Consider the following 15,005-nt stretch of genomic DNA (forward strand, 5'->3'; position numbering starts at 1 on the left):
CCCCCCTGTTTTTGAATGTAGTACATGGCAGTCATGTTGTCTGTGCGAATGAGGACTGCCTTGCCTGAAATCTGCGTCTGGAAGGATTTTAGGGCTAGGAAGATTGCCAGTAACTTCAAATGGTTGATGTGGAGTAACTTCTGTTGCGACGTCCATGTGCCCTGTACTGTGAGATGTAACAGATGAGCTCCCCAGCCGGAGAGCGATGCGTCTGTTGTCAGGATTATTTGTGGAACCGGGTCCAGGAACGGTCGACCTCTGGAAAGGTTTGTGGTGTTCCACCACTGCAGAGAGCGATGGGTGCGACTGTCTACCAACACCAGATCTGTCAGTTGCCCCTGGGCCTGGTTCCACTGGCGCGCTAAACACTCTTGGAGTGGACACATCAGGAGTCTTGCATGGGGCACTATGAAAATGCAAGAGGCCATCATCCCTATCAGTTGCATAAACACTCTTGCTGGGAGAGAGTGTTGAAAGATGAATTTCTGACGCAGAGCATGTATGTTTGCAATCCTGGCAGGATTGGGATAGGCTATGGCTTTTGAGGTGTCTATGGTAGCACCGAGGTATTGTTTTGTGTGTGATGGTACAAGGTGGGACTTTTGATGGTTCACTGTGAAACCTAGCTGGTGAAGCAGTTGGATTATAGCGGCGGTGTGTTGCACACATTGTTCGTAGGACGTGGCTTTTATTAGCCAGTCGTCCAAGTATGGGAAGACGTGAATGTGCTGTCTTCTGAGGTGTGCAGCCACTACTGCTAGGCACTTGGTGAATACCCTTGGTGCTGTTGTTACCCCGAACGGGAGCACCTTGAACTGGTAGTGTTGCCCGTCCACCACAAATCTGAGGTACTTTCTGTGAGCCTGGTGTACTGGGATGTGAAAGTATGCGTCTTTTAAGTACAGAGCGGTGAGAAAGTCGTTCTGGGAGAGGAGTGGAAGAACCTGTTGAAGGATTACCATGTGAAAATGGTCTGAATGTATGTAAGTATTTAGAGGTCTGAGATTTAGGATAGGTCGTAGTCTCGTATCTCTTTGGAATCAGAAAGTACAGGGAGTAGACCCCCAAATTTTGTTGATTTATGGGGACCTGCTCTATGGCTTGTTTATGCAGGAGGGAGATTACCTCCTGTTTTAGTAACGTAGCATGTTCTTGAGATATAGGGCGTTGCCTGGGTGGAATGTTTGGGGGGGTAGATGTTAATTCTAGGCAATACCCTGAATGAATAATTTGGGTCACCCATCTGTGTGACGTGATTGTCTCCCAGACGTGAAGGAAATGTTGTATTCTGCCCCCGACCGGAGTGGAATGGTCTGAAGGGAGCGGGGGAAAGTCATTGCTCAGGCGGTGTGGCAGAGCGGGCGGTATTTGTCTTGCCTCTGCCCTTATTGATATTGCCTCTGTATCCGCCTCTTTGATAACCCTTTGTGAAGGTAGATTGAGGAGGGGTTTTGTAGGACGTGGATGCACTATCCGAGGAGTAGCCCCTGCCCGTGCCCCGAAAGGAAGAGCGGCGAATAGAGCGCCTAGGAGTGTGTGACTGTAAGGCTCCCGTGGATTTCGCGGTGTCAGTATCGTTTTTAATCTTGTCGAGGGCTTCATCAACTTTTGGGCCAAATAGATGATCTTGGTCGAATGGGTGGTTCAATATAGAGGCTTGTACCTCAGGTTTAAAACCTGAAACTCTGAGTCAGGCATGGCGACGGAGAAGGACACTGGTGTTTATGGCCCTGGAGGCTGTATCTGCTGCATCTAGGGCACAGCGTATAGAGGTATTAGTTATTGTTTTTCCCTCTTGGATCAATTCATTAGCCCTATTCCTGTATTTTTCAGGGAGATGGTGCATGATGGTCTCTAACTCATCATAATGCGTCCTGTCGTATCTGGCCAATAGCGCTTGCGTGTTGGCGATACGCCATATATTGGCGGCTTGTGACGCAGTGCGCTTCCCTGACGCGTCTAGGAGCTTGGACTCTTTGTCAGGTGGTGGTGCATCGCCTGACGCCTGAGAATTTGAGCGCTTCCTAGCTGTAGATACCACTAGGGAATCCAATGGTGCAGGGCCTTTAATGTAAGCAGGGTCTGTGGGGGTGGCTTTGTATTTTTTCTCTATACGGGGGTTTAGGACCCTGGCCCTGACTGGGTCTTTAAAAAACTCCGGTGCATGTTTGATTACTCCCTTTAACATAAGTAGAATGGCAGTAGACCTATGTGCATTATCGAAGGTGTCTAGGAGAAAATCTTCCTCCACTGGGTCATTATGTAATTCCACCCCGTGGTAGTGTGCCGCCCTTTGTAGTAGGTGGTGAAAGCCTAACGAATCTTCAGGTGGGGATGGCCTAGATGGGTAAAGGTCATCCTATGGGACATCTGGGATGTCCGGATTGTTATAGTCGTCCCATGGGTCTGGAGATCCAGTAGAGGTGGGGTCTTGTGGAACATCTGCTGGATCATAATAAGGGTCTCCTAAATCGTCTGGGACAGGAGACAAGGTTGGGGAACGATAAGGCAGGGGTGGAGAGGGTGGAGGTAGGGAGGCTGGAGGAGGTGGAGGAAGGCACTCTGAAAGGGAAGGTAGCAGTGTGTTTCCTCTTTGGAGGTGGAGGTGGAGCTGGTTTGTCCAAGTGTCTCTTTTTTAAAGACAATGTCAAATGTCCAGTTTTTGGATCCTTGGTGAGTGTCTTTTGCAGAGGATCCGGTGTGAAAAGTTCTTGCGACACTAGTTGTTCGGTCGGCGCCGAAGTTTTCGGGGCCGACGGCTTTTTAGGTTTGTCTAAGCCGTGCTTCTTTGGGACCTCCGATTTTTTGGTCGGTGCTGAAGAAGGTTTCGGCACGGGAGTGTCGGTGCCGAGGGCCTTGTGATGTTTGGTCGGCACCGGAAGGGCAGGTTTCGACACCGAAGGCTTTGGTGCTGGGTTCGGTGTGGAGGTGGAGGCTGATCTTTTCTTCGGTGCCGAAGGGTGTTTTTCGGTACCGCTGGTAGGCTGGCTCGAGCCCGAGCTGCCGGAAGGCTTAATAGGTTTCTTTACCGGGCCCGAAGGTGGGGTGTGAGAAGCAGTATCCTTGGTCTTGCCTAGCCCCGATGGCGAAGGTGTGACCGAAGCCTTTTTGGGTATCGGCGTGGGTGTGGGAGGGGGTATTGTACTCACGACCCTCTGCGCCGGGGTGATGTCCTCCACATCTGAGTCGTCGACCTCGGATGCACTGACAAGGTCGTCGTCCTCTTCTTCGATGTTCTGCTGTCCCGGAGCTTCGACGTCGTCCCCGAAGATGTCGACTGGAGCGGAGGTCGAGGAGTGCGCCATGTTGCGTCTAGCCCGTCGATCTCGAATAGTCTTTTTAGAGCGAAAAGACTTGCAGGCGGGACAGTCTCGGGCCTCGTGTTCAGGGGAGAGGCAGAGGTTACACACCTTATGAAGATCGGTGTGGGGAAACTTGGACCCACATCGAGGGCACTTCTTGAAGGGAGTTCTTTCCATCAGTCGAGACCGGAGCCGGAATAGGCCCGTAGGCCGCCGTCGACGACCGGAATCGAAGAAGTGCCGAAGAGAAGGTGATTAAGAGGATTTATTATCTGAAGGATCTCGATGAGCGAGGATTTTGCGTCGATCGTTGAACTGGAAAAGTTCGGAACCGGAGCGCGAAGTATTACATCCGAGCCCGATGGCGGAAAAAAACAATCTGAGGATGGAGCCGAAGCCCATGCGCAATACGAACCAAGGAAGGAGTCACCGAACTCGTGACTTCCAAAGACTTTCCAAAAGGAAAAACAAACTGCAAACTTCCGGGCCCAACACCAGATGGCGATCTATGCACAGTGTATAATCTGCAGCTCATATGCCTCGAACATAGAATTTTTGAAAGGTAGCAAAAATGTGGTGGCAGATTACCTTTCGAGGATGCCAGTGGAAGTAGAGTCTGAAGATGTCACTGCTCAGGTAGCACCAAGAGATGGTATATTTTTGAATGGAGAATTAGCTATTATTGCAGAGGAATGGATGGCTGCAAAAGTAGAAGATGATGTTATGATGGAGGTAGAATGGTGAGTTGTGTGTGGTTGGGAAGAGAATGAGAAATTGAGTGGGGTTATGCTTGAGTATTTTAAGGTCAAGGAAGAGTTGAGTGTAGTTGGTGATAAGCTTATGAGAAGGGGTCAGTTTGTTCATCCTAAGGGGATTCGTAAAAGAATTCTTGACATTGTTCATGAGGGACATTTGGGCCGGGGGATTGTAAAAGGGAAAGTAAGACAATCGTTTTGGTGGCCAAGATTGGATCATGGTGTTGAGGAAAGGATAAATAATTGTGTAGATTGTGCTAATAGTGATAAGAGCAAAGTGACTAGAGAACCACCTCTAGAGGTCGTGGAATCTCCTGAAAGACCTTGGGAGAGATTGGCTGTGGATATTTTAGGACCTATATCCAAGTTAGAGTTGAGGAGCAGATACATTTTAATTTTGGTGGATTACCATACCAAATGGTTTATGCTCAAGGCTGTTAGTGAAGTGAATTCTACTAACGTTATTGAGTTTTTGAGGACGTTTTTATGGAGGAAGGTATTCCTAAAAGTATTGTGTCGGATAATGGGGAACAATTTGTTTCAAGAGAGATGGAGAATTATCTTTCTGGTATGGGAATTGTACATGAGTGGCACTTTTCAGGCTAATGGCTTGGTTGACAGGCTAAATCGATTGGTGATGGATAATATACAGCTGTCAATTGCTAATCACCTTCCGTGGATGAAGGAGTTGAGGAAGATGATGTGGGTTAACAGGACTACTTCCCATCCTGTGACAGGTGTTTCTCCGTTTGTTTCATTGAAGTGAAGGCAACCTGGTGTCAAAGAATGTCTTGTATGGTTGAGAGGAAGTGGTGGTACAATGAGAATTGAGGTTGATCGTGAGGAAATCAAAAGGAAAGCTTTGAATTCTCAATATAGGAATGTAATGTATTACAATCAGAGGAAAAGGGTGAAATATTGTGTGGTGGCACCAGGTGATTGGGTGGTAGTAAAGAAAAGAGGATTTGTTCCCAAAGGAGAGAGCAAATATTCAGCTCCATGCAGAGAGAAGTAAAACGTAGTGTGGTAGTTTTGGAGAATGGTGCAGTAAGGAGTAGGGGTGACATATGCAAAGTTTAATGTTCTTTGGGTGTAATGCAGTATGCCAATTTTTATGTTATTCTCATTATTATTCATTGTTCTGTTTAAATTCATAAGAAGGAAGATATGTAATGATCTGTAATGTTTGTAACATAGAATCTTATGAGGTCACTGATGACCTAGTATAGAATGTTCCTTGAGGTTTTGAACAGTTGTAAGCTGGAAAGCATTGGTTATGCTGTAGATCCCCAGAAGTGAGATGGGAGCAGGGCTTGAGGCTGATGCCAAGCCTTTTGAGGTTGAAGGCAGGTATGCTTGGCCTAAAGCTGTCCAAACTAATGGTTGATCCTATGTGGGTGGTGGGGCACAAGGTCTGGCCTGCACTGAGGCCATTTGGGTACATTGTCCCTTGATACTGGTAGGGAGCAAGACCCGTCCGCAAACCAGTCCTTTAAGCTGATACCAGGCATTCTGAATTTGAGAGGTGGTAACCATGACTGATGGACATATGTGCAGGTAGTTGGATCCCTGGTGGTGGGTTAAGTGCAAGGATTGGTTGCAGCCTAGGCTCTTTGGCTAACTCCCCAGCACACACATAATCCCTTGCACTGGGTTGGGTGCTAGACCTGGTCCCCAGACCAGACCTTCAGGTTACACTATTATATTTAAGATGTATACATCAAACTATATATTTGAATTGGAAGTAGAAAAGGGTATAATTTTTATATAAACCAAAATGTAAAGGTTTGCAAAACCCTTGCTAAGCCTGATTGACCAAATAAAAAAAGAATATTTAAAAAATATTTTGTTTTAATCAATTGCAACTATAATAATGCAACTCTTTACTACAAGTATTTCTATGCTTATGCTAGCAAATGTCTATCTATAATAATGAAATATCCTACAATATCAATTTTATCTTGGTGCCGTCAATAATGTACACAATTCACAACTCTCAGCATGGTACTGTGAAACTAGTGCAATCCTGTGAACCCCACAAATCGATGCACTAATGTGGGTTTAGTAAACAGGGCTCCAGAAGATTGTCAAGTCCAAAACATGCTAACAAAAATTTAAACAAAACAAAAAAAAAATCATTAAGAATTATGCACATTACCTTTTCCGTAGAGGACCCGTTTGTTGAAATGTATTTGATTTTGCCAAAAATGTGAATATACTCTTGGATGTTGTTAAGGATTATCCTGTTACCTTCATCTGTTAAATGTACTCCATCCTTCCTTTATAATCCAGGCATGTCACAAAGTTGTTATAACATATGGGGCCAGTGCAGAAATCACTTAGTTTACATGTCTACTGGGATGACTCTACTTGTGGACAGAACTGGTTTAACTATTGCAACTTTGTGCTCCAATGGATCTGACATCTACCCTTTCCGAGGGAACCCAGGCCCAGGAATTCATATTTCAAGGCTGCTGCTGAACTCTTTTCCTCCCTGAGGATGACCTGCAGAATGAGAAATGTTCACACTAAATCAGGGGTTTACAAAACAAAAACACATGCTCAGTTTTCTTAAAATGAATAGCTCTATGTTTAGCTGTCACTCCTAAACAAAAAATAATTTAAGGTGAGGTGAGAGGTTTCCAATAGTAGAATGTATGATTTTTAAAAAAGACCCAAGTTTATCTCTACACCTTAACCACTTCTCTTTCCTTGCTTTAAAATGTTATTTGCAGTACAAAACAGTAAAAAGAGACCATGTGCAGCTACGGGATGACATTAATAAAATGATAACTTAATACATCAAGAAATGTAACCCAGGGTCAGCTCAGGGTTACGCAAATTGATCCTCTGACCTCACCAGAGATATACCACCTTTTACAAAGAGTTTCTGCTACTCGTTAGTTACATTGAGGTAATGTCAAGTTAAACTAATGACTGCGTATAGTACTGTGTCATAAAATAACACACCCTTGCAAGTGGAACTTTTAAGTTTAATGCAGATGGCATTCAGCCACTGGACCCAAAACTACACTGCCCTGATGAGGGCTAACAAGTTAAAAACCTCTCTGGAGTTGCTGGTGTTCTGCTTCAGGAGGGACCTGTTCTAGCAGTTCAGGCTGAACTGGTAATATAGGAGCTGGACAAAGGTGTATTTTCATTCCTGTGAGAGATGGCATGGAGAGCAACCAAAAAAAAAGAAAAAAACTCAATGGACTGGAATGTGGACTTACGTAATTACAAAGTGGTTGGCAGCAATTCAATCATTCCACCTACCATGTTTTTGTATTCCTAAGTGTTACGCCTTAAGTGTGATGGGTATGCCTAGATGTGGGTTCAGTGCTCTTAATGCCACTGGACTCTAGCTACACCTCACTGACAATGTCACACTAAGCTAAAACCTAATCCCAACCAAACCCACAGCCGTCAGAAAGACTTTCGCAACGGGATGACAGCTGTCGCCACTGAACGAGAGACAGCTGCCTCAAACTCAACTCGGCAAGACCAAAGTACTCATCCTGGGACCCAACCCCCTTCATCTTGGGATGATTCCTGGTGACCCGCCGCGCTAGGAGCAACCCACATCCATGCACTACGCACAACACCTCGGCATCATGCTGCACTCCTTGCTCACTATGAACAGTTAGATCAACGGCGTTCCTTATCATTCTTCCACACGCTTCGCCTACTCCGAAAGCCCTAGATGGATCCCCATTGAATCCAGAAAGACGGTCACCCATACACTTAGCAGCAGACACGACTATGGCAATGCGCTCTACGCCGGCGTCACTCAAAAACTCCTCAGGAAACTACAGAACGTTCAAAAGACCACAGCCAGACTGGTCCTCAACATCCCCAACCGCAACCACATCACCGAACACCTGCGAAAACTCCACAGCCTCCCAGCCTTTAAGAGTAATCTCCAAGCTTCTCACACACGTCTACAAAACCCTACACGACTTCACGACCAACATACCTGAACCACTGCCTCTTATTCCACATACCCACCAGACACCTCTGCTCCAACCGACTGGCCCTGGCCACCGTACCACGGATCAGCAAGACCAGGACTGGAGGAAGAGCCTTCTCCTACCTCGCCGCCAAGACCTGGGACTCCCTGCCTCTCCACCTCAGGCAATCCCTGTCGCTGACCCAATTCAGGAAGGATCTCAAGACCTGGCTCTTCGACTGAATACCAGCATCCAGAAGGATCAGCAGCACCTCTGCTCCCCCCCCCCTTCAGCACCTTGAGACCCTCACAGGTGAGTAGTCACGTTATACAAACCCTGATTGATTGACTGATTGATTGATTGAAACCGGTCTGGGGTTGCTTGTGCTCCGGTTCCAAGGGGATCTGGTATCGCAGTTTGGGCTTGACTGTTCCAATTCGAGTAGCACCACAGCTGATTTGCAAATGGCTGGTTCCTGGCCGAGGTGGCATGGCTTCATACCAATGGCTCAGATTGATTTAAGTATGCCACCTATCACTTTATTGTATTCAACGGGCTCAAATAAGGAAACTATTTAGCTAACAATCAAAACTCAGGTCAGAGTGATAAAGGAGAGATGTACTGCTGAGAACATCAAAATATTTCTGCATAAAGTAAGAGAATGAACAATTTATGTACCCCGCTTTATTAACTAATATAAATGAAGAAAATGCTGGCTGAAAATGTTTTCGTTTCAAAGAATGCTATAAAAACTGTTACAACTTTTTTCCTGATATGCACAAATCAGCCTCACATTATTCTTGCTCTTTGTGCAAGTTCCCCATAACTTTTCCTGAAACTCAATCTGCCCACTCATATTTATATTCTGCTATGACTAACTTCAAGCTTCTCACATACTCCAATACTTTTCCACCACATCTGAGAGTCTACATGTCCATATCTAAGCTGCATGAGACTTTTTCTTCTGTCTTGCTATGCCTTCATAGATCTACAATTGTTCACGTCTCACCATGACTATCCTTCAAAAAGTAACCTTTTCTGCTTTGGTATTCATACTTTCCTTTTTTTATTTTTTTTATTTGGAGAGTATACAAAGTAGAAAATTATACATTCATAAGAAATTTTTACAAATAAATATAGCTGACATCTGATTGCGCAAGAGCTTGTTCAATATTTCATAGATATTTACAATACAGAAAAAAAAGGAGAAATATAAAAGTAGAGATCATCAATCACAGATCGATTGTTTCCTGTCACAAGATCTAAAAAAACATGATTCAGCCTATCTCCTTATATAACAGATTGCTTTGTAATCCATTTCTTCATAGGAGCCCAGATTACCCTACCTCTCCTGCTTGCATCACGGCCTTTACATTTGTATAATGATTTCTCAAGGTGATATATAGCCAGCAAGCGACCTAGCCAAGCTTGAAATTGAGGAAGGTCCACATCTTTCCAGTGAGTTACAGCTATTGAGATGAAAACAAACTTGCTCTTACGAGGGTCACATTGTACCTTATCGCATCCGAGCAACATTAGGGTTGGAGTTATATTAATTATAGTGTCTATAGCTACTGACAGAAATACCTCTATTTGTTTAATCAGGGGATTCAATTTCTCGCAATCATAAAACATGTGGATTATATCTGCTGGCCCTTGATCGCATCGGGGACATTTGTCATCCTCTCTTTTCCCCCACTGATGTAATTTTGCGGGAGTGAAGGAGAGATCGTATACCGTATAATAGTGTTTGTAGTGTCCTGAGAAATGGGGCACTAGGACCCCGAGGAGGGCAGAGGGCAGGAGAGGTCACCGGACACCAGTTCCGGTCAAGGGGTGAGGGGCAGAACACAGGAAGCAGGGGACGAGGCAGGACGTGCAGCATGCTGGCTGCAGATACATATCTATACAATAAAGAATAGAAGCTGACCTGGCTGTGTAGTGGTTATTGCTGTGACGCGACGCGACAACTGGCGACGAGGCGGGATTGAAATCCACACGTCGCGGCGACTGTCGGAGCCCACCCGGTCGCGGAACAAAATTCGGAGCCAGGAGCCCACCCTGGTCCGAAGCGCCAGCAGAAGAAAACATCGTTGCGGGAGCCCACCCCGGCGCTGCTAACAGAAGTAAGAGCAGCGCGATAGTGAAACTGAAGGAAAGATTAAGATCCCTCCCGTGCGTGAGCTTCAACGAACTCTCGCGAGAGGAGGCGGCCATCTTAAAGTCAGGCGAATTGAGCCAATCATCGCCCAAGATAGACGGCGGCCATTTTGAAGGGTCAGGCAAAGTCCCGAACAGCGCGAAATCGCGCGAGAGTGCGGCGGCCATCTTGGAGTCAGGCACATTGGGCCACTAGGAGCACAGGAAGGCCGGGAGGCCATTTTAGAGTCAGGCAAAAAGGAAAATAGACGAAAAAAAGGTCCAAATAAGGAGAAAACGACAAGAAAAAGGTGCCAAAGAAAAAAAATAGCACCAGAAGAACAAGAAGGAAGAAGAAAGAAGGAAATAAGTACATAAATAAAACAAAGAAAGGAAGAATATGGGTGACGAAGAAACAAGGAGCACACAAGCTGTGTTCCGCAGGCCACTGCCATTTAACATATCGGAACCGCAAGCAGGCATCAGATGGGAGAGATGGCTACGACAATTTGAACGATACATGCGCGCGACGGACGTCGCAGAGAGCAAACAATTAGATCTGCTGGTCAACCTTGCGGGAGACGAAATAAAAGACTATGATGACACTACCAAGTGAAAAACGGCAGATTACAAAGGCGCGAAAGCGTGCCTCACGGAGAAGTTCGACCCCCAACGCAACATCGATTTTGAAAGGTACACGTTCCACACAGCATGCCAGCAACTAGAAGAGAGCATGGATGATTTCGCGACAAAGTTGCGGAAGTTGGTGACAGATAAATTCGACAACGAAGAAGCAATACGAACGCGCCTCATCGTAGGGTGTTTATCAGTAGAGTTCAGAGCACGCATCCTAAAAGAACCAACAACACTTGAGAAAATACTGACGATGGCCCGCACAGAAGCACGGGCCACGCAGCATGCCAAACAAATACAAATTGGAAAAGAAAAGGGAGAAGCGATGGCACATCGGATGACGGAACATTTCAAAAGGAACGACAACAGGGAGCAACAACATCACAGGAAACAAGCGGTCACCTGCTACAGATGCGGCCTTGACTTCCCACACGTTGGCACCTGCCCAGCAATGGGCCAGAAATGCAGAAAATGCAATAGGGACAATCACTTCGCAAGCACCTGCATGAGCAGGCAATTTAGGAACGAGAGGGGACGAACAGCAAGACAAGGGACAACAGGCACCAGACACGCCAGACATATGGAGACAGCAGAGAGAGGCTCGTCGGAAGAGTCGGATGAACAGACGACGGCTGGGAGAGAAGCACGGCTATACCTCATGTCCGACACACCCAAAGAAGGAAGACAGCAGGAACACATCCAGCTGGTGGAGAAACAGCAAATAAAAAAGACGGCCACAGTAGACATCGACGTCGGGCGCCACAGAACAAAATTTGTGCTAGACAGTGGTGCCACATGCAACATAATGTGCATGTCCGAGTACATGAAAATGAGAACAAGGCCAACGCTATCGCCATCAACAGTAGATGTGTTCACGTGGGGATCAAAGACACCAGTAGAAAACATGGGCAAGTTCACTGAGACGCTAACATATCAGGACGTGACGTATCAAGAAGAAATACATGTGCTGAAAGGGGACATCCCAGCGCCCTGCCTGCTGAGTAACGTCACGGCACAAGTCATGGGGCTGTTGGCGATGACGTACCACATGACAGAAAAAGAAAACATACTGCAAGAATATCAAGAAATACTGCAGGGACTGGGGAAGCTAAAAGACAAACAGGTCACCCTACACATAAATGAGGCGGTGAGACCAGTGGCACAGCATCACAGGAGAGTGCCGATTCACCTACAACCGCAAGTGGAGGAAGAAATAAACAACCTACTGCAGCAAGACATAATTGAGCCTGCAGACGGGCCAACACCGTGGGTATCACCGATTGTGGCAGTCCCGAAGAAAAATACGTCCAAAATAAGGATCTGTGTGGACATGAGAATACCGAACACTGCAATATCGAGGGAACGTCATCCAGGACCTCATCTGAACGACATGATCAGCAGGCTGACAGGGGCGTGCCGATTCTCAAAGCTAGATCTATGCAAAGGGTATCACCAACTAGAGCTGGACCCACAGTCGAGGTACATAACAACATTCTCCACACACCTAGGACTATTCAGATACAAACGGCTCAGTTTTGGTATCTCGTCAGCGGCCGAAATATTTCAGGAGACAATAAGACAGGTGATACGACCAGTACACAACAGTTTCAATTACAGTGACGACATCCTAGTGTTTGGGAAATCGGACGGAGAACATGACAGCGCCTTAAGGCAAGTGTGCAAACAACTAAAGCAGGCTGGACTAACACTAAATGGAGAGAAGTGCGAGCTAGGGAGAACAGAACTGATTTGCTTCAGACACATATTCTCGGAAAAAGGGATGAGGCCTGATCCCAGCAAAGTGGAAACGCTAAAGAAGACAAAGCCACCGTCAGATGTGGCAGAAATAAGGTCATTCCTAGGCCTGGCAAGCTACTGTGCCCGATACATACAAGACTTTGCCACAGTGAGCACGCCGCTGAGAGAGCTAACGAAACAGGGCCAGAAATGTGTCTGGTCTCAAGAATGCAATGAGTCGTTCGAAGAGATCAGGAAGGCTGTGATGACGGTGGAGCACCTCGCATACTTCGACCCTCGGCTCTGCACCGAGCTGACGTTTGATGCCAGCCCAGTGGGGTTGGGTGCAATATTAGCACAACACCTGCCGGGAAAGGAGTCACCAAGGAAGATTGTCTCATACGCCAGCAAAAGCTTGACAGACATTGAGAAGGCGTACTCCCAGCCGGAGAAAGAAAGCTTGGCGGTGGTATGGGCATGCGAGCATTACCACATGTTTGTGTACGGAAAGCCATTCACCATCATCACAGACCACCAAGCACTAGTAACAATTTACGGCAACCCAGCAGCAAAGATGCCGTCCCGCATTGAGCGCTGGGGCATCAGACTAATGGACTACGACTTCAAAATTGTCCACAAACCTGGGAAAGAGCAGAATCCAGCCGACTACATGTCACGGCATCCGCTGCCACATGCAGAAAAAAAGGCCTCAATGGCCGAAGAATACTTAAACTTCGTGCTAAAGCAAAGCACGCCGGCACCAGTAACTCTCACAGAGATAGAGAGAGAAACGGAAAAAGATGACACACTCCGAGCGGCCAGAGAAACGACGAGACAGCAAAGATGGAAACATATGAACAACAACTGCACATGGAAGGGAGGAGTACAAAAGGAGGAGATGCTGGCTCTACAGAAAATAAGTGGGGAGCTCTCGGAGACAAACAGCGGAATCGTAATGAGGGGCACCAGGATAGTCATTCCAAGTTCACTACGACGCCAAGTGGTCAGCATTGCACACGAGTCACACAGGGGCATTGTGGCGACAAAAAAACTGCTGAGAGAAAAGGTCTGGTTCCCGGGGTTAGATCGTCTAGTCGAAGATACGATCGCGGCTTGTCACCTCTGTCAAACGACGGGTCCGCCTGCAAGAAAAGAACCACTGCAAATGTCGGAACTACCAAGAGCAGTATGGACAACAATGGCCGCCGATTTCTTTGGACCTCTAGACGCGGGAACTTACCTACTGGTCATAATAGATGAATACTCCAGATTCCCGATTGTGCGATCAGTCTCTTCAACGTCAGCAGCCGCAACGCTACCTGTTCTAGACGACATATTCGCAGCCTGGGGCTCGCCGGAGACGCTGAAAACGGATAATGGCCCTCCGTTCTCAGGAGAGGAATTCCGAAGGTTCATGGCTTACCTCGGAATACAGCACAGAAATGTAACACCACTATGGCCGCAAGCAAACGGCATGGTCGAAAGATTTATGGGAAACATCAAGAAGGCAGTTCAGAGGGCGAAACTGTCGCAGATTTCCCTAGGCCAAGCACTATGCCAAATGCTGAGGGATTACAGAAACACGCCTCATGGATCGACAGGGAAATGCCCGGCGGAGTTAGTACTAGGGAGGACAAGCAGAACAAGGCTGCCGCAGATAGAAGGACCGGCCGCGCCGGGGCACGAAGGCGTGGCAGCAAAAGATGAGGCAGCCAAGAAGAGAATGAAGGAATATGCTGATGGAAGACGACATGCCATCAAATCACACCTCCATGAAGGAGATACTGTCATTGTATGACAGAGACAACAACGGAAGTCGGACAGTGCATTCGCCCAAGACCCATTGACGATAACACAAGTGAAAGGAACAATGATAACAGCAGAGTCAGACAGCAGGCGAATCACAAGGAACAGCTCACACTTCAAAGGCTTGAAAGAAGAAAAAGAGGAAGAGCACGTGACAGGCACCGAAGGGATAACAACAACAAGGGAGTGCAATGGAGCAGGTGTCGCGGAAGCAACAAGGCCAAAGGAGGGCCAAGGACAGGTGGAGAGGCCAAGAAGAGACATTGTGAGACCGAAGAGACTAATAGAAGAAATGTGAAATGCCGCTCTAGGCAGCATCTCACGGGTCACATCAGTCGACAGTTCACATCCTGCAACTGACTACAAAAGAGACTGTCCCATTTTATTACTAACGAATACTACTGTCGTAATGCCTTTGTGACAAAGGGGGGAGATGTAGTGTCCTGAGAAATGGGGCACTAGGACCCCGAGTAGGGCAGAGGGCAGGAGAGGTCACCGGACACCAGTTCCGGTCAAGGGGTGAGGGGCAGAACACAGGAAGCAGGGGACGAGGCAGGACGTGCAGCATGCTGGCTGCAGATACATATCTATACAATAAAGAATAGAAGCTGACCTGGCTGTGTAGTGGTTATTGCTGTGACGCGACGCGACAGTGTTGGGCTTTCAGGTTAGCTGCGAGGAAT

At 47.0% G+C, this 15,005-nt stretch overlaps 1 long non-coding RNA gene across 4 annotated transcripts in view; it reads right to left on the minus strand.

The window, feature by feature from the left end:
- Positions 1-15,005, minus strand: part of LOC146829583 (uncharacterized) — a 493,129-nt gene that overhangs the window by 105,603 nt on the left and 372,521 nt on the right. For all 4 annotated transcript variants that reach the window (XR_014962015.1, XR_014962016.1, XR_014962013.1 and 1 more), the window contains one exon: positions 6,216-6,562. This is a non-coding gene — a long non-coding RNA (uncharacterized LOC146829583). The remainder of the gene's footprint in view (positions 1-6,215; positions 6,563-15,005) is intronic.

The sequence above is a fragment of the Triturus cristatus genome, chromosome 5_2, assembly GCF_964204655.1.
Source record: "Triturus cristatus chromosome 5_2, aTriCri1.1, whole genome shotgun sequence".
Classification (NCBI taxonomy): Eukaryota; Metazoa; Chordata; class Amphibia; order Caudata; family Salamandridae; genus Triturus; species Triturus cristatus.